The sequence below is a fragment of the Rhinolophus ferrumequinum genome, chromosome 4, assembly GCF_004115265.2.
Source record: "Rhinolophus ferrumequinum isolate MPI-CBG mRhiFer1 chromosome 4, mRhiFer1_v1.p, whole genome shotgun sequence".
In the NCBI taxonomy this organism is placed as follows: domain Eukaryota; kingdom Metazoa; phylum Chordata; class Mammalia; order Chiroptera; family Rhinolophidae; genus Rhinolophus; species Rhinolophus ferrumequinum.
Window position 1 is genome coordinate 61,965,785 of NC_046287.1, and position 2,216 is coordinate 61,968,000.

Sequence of the window (2,216 nt, forward strand, 5' to 3'; positions counted from 1 at the left end):
TAAAATATGTAAAGTTTTAGCACATAGCAGCTGTTGCACAAGTGGTAATCACTATTGCTGTATCCTTGAGGGTGAGGGTGGACTTTGGAAAATACTTTTTTTTTTTTTTTAAATTTTATTGGGGAATATTGGGGAACAGTGTGTTTCTCCAGGGCCCATCAGCTCCAAGTTGTTGTTCTTCAATCTAGTTGTGGAGGGTGCAGCTGAGCTCCAAGTCCAGTCGCGGTTTTCAGTCTTCAGTTGAAGGGGGCGCAGCCCACATCCCATATGGGAATTGACCTGGCAACTTGGTTGTTGAGAGCCCGAGCTTTAACCAACTGAGCCATCCAGCCGCCCCCTGGAAAAGACTTCTGATGCATTTCAACTACCTAAGCAGTAAACACCCTGGTCCATCCCCACCTCCCAGATCTTATATTTATTTATTTATTTATTTATTTATTTATTTATTTATTTATTTATTTATTAAAGGAGGGCTCAACTCACAGTGGCCCATGCAGAGATCGAACCGGCAACCTTGGTGTTCTTAGCACCATGCTCTAACCAACTGAGCTAACTGGCCACCTCCCACCTCCCAGATCTGATGGAGAGTAAAGAAATCATGCTTGCAAAGCACACTGAACCCTTAAAAGAAACATGGGTTTTATTGTCATTTAATATCACTACCATGTTAGCAGAAAATAATAGATTAATCAACTCTACAAATAAGTAGACAAATTTTATAATCACACAGCAATTTTGTTTTTGCACCTTTTCTCTTTTTCTGGGAAGTATGCCGGCATTAAATAAATAGTCTTTTCCCTCCTTCCTCCCCCAACTTGGCACCTTTTTGTAATAATCTTGGGCAGGTGGGTAGGTACCGGTTTCTACTAAAATAACCAGATTCTCCTAGGCCAAGGACTAAGTTCTAGTCAGTTTTCATGTATCTGCATGTGGATTATCCACTTAATGAAGCATCTGCGAGGAAACTTTTACTCCCAACCTAGCTTTCTCCTAGCACCCCCACCCCTCTTCTCCCTTCTTCATCCCTCACCCAGCTGATGTGTGCTTAGGAAATGCAAACTAATTTTAAAATTCACTGGAGCAAAACATGATTAGAATGGTTAAGTCTGCTGCCAAAAATAAAATCAGCTAATGCAAATGCATTCCATATATTTAGATTTCCAAAATTAAGTTGAAATGATGCTTAGTTCACCCAAAGTTTGGGTTTATACACATCACCCCATATCTCTGCTAGCGGATTCTACTTTTTCTGGCAGCAATAAATTTGGTTCTCCTGTAAATCACATCACCTTTTCCATAGCCCGGGGCAATGTTTTTACTCTATCATCCTGCTGAAAGTGAGGTCAGAAGCCCTGTGGAAGATGGTGGAGAAGGAACTCCCTTGCATGGGGGCAGCACAAGACCAGAGACACTACAGCTCTGTCTAAAGTAAGGCTCTCCCGTTCTCTAGTTCCTTCTACCCAGCCTGGCCAGACAGTCAGAAGTCCAACTGGAGAAAGGTGTTCCAGGTGACGGACCGAAAGAGATACAATTAATGCTCCGAAGTTATGTTGCTACCTTCAAGATGCTCACAGCCTTTTTGAGGAGACAAGATTAGCATAGCAGCATAACACACATTACAAAATGAAAACAGCTGCTAAATTTTGTGGCATAGACTAGAAGGAGAAACTCCTTAGATTTTTACTTTCCTCATCTGTGAAATGGGAATAATCTCTTCCTCAAGAGAGAGACCATCAGTGAGGGCTGGAGTGGTTTTCACGGTGGTAGAGGCACTGGAGTTAGGATGGGGCTAGAGCATGAGAAAAGGGAGGGCATTTCTGGTGAATGAATTAACCTGAGCAAATGCACAATGTAGAAATGAGCAAGGTCTGATTGCGGGAGAATAAAAGAAGTTAGCTTGACTGGAACAGCAGTACTATGTTAAAGACTCTTGGGAAATACAGGTGTCTTAAGACCCTTTTCATTGCAAGGAACAGAAAACAATCTGATCTACTTTAAGAAAAAAGGAATTTATTTTAAGGATGAAAGGGAGTCTCCTGGGACTCCTGAAAGGAATAGTCCAGCTCACCACAATTGGAACTTGAACATATTAATATATTTTATGGTGAAGTTTCACACTTCTAATTTTACTCCACCACATTTTCTAACTTATTTTTTATATTTCCTGAATATTTTTCTCCTTAAGAAAGAGGTCCATTTGAATAACACATTTTGTA

At 40.8% G+C, this 2,216-nt stretch overlaps 1 non-coding gene across 1 annotated transcript; it reads right to left on the bottom strand.

Annotated features, from left to right (window-relative positions):
* Positions 1-485: 485 nt before the first annotated feature.
* TRNAL-AAG (transfer RNA leucine (anticodon AAG)) lies at positions 486-559 on the bottom strand. The gene has a single exon. It is a non-coding gene; the product is annotated as a tRNA-Leu (tRNA).
* Positions 560-2,216: the final 1,657 nt, after the last annotated feature.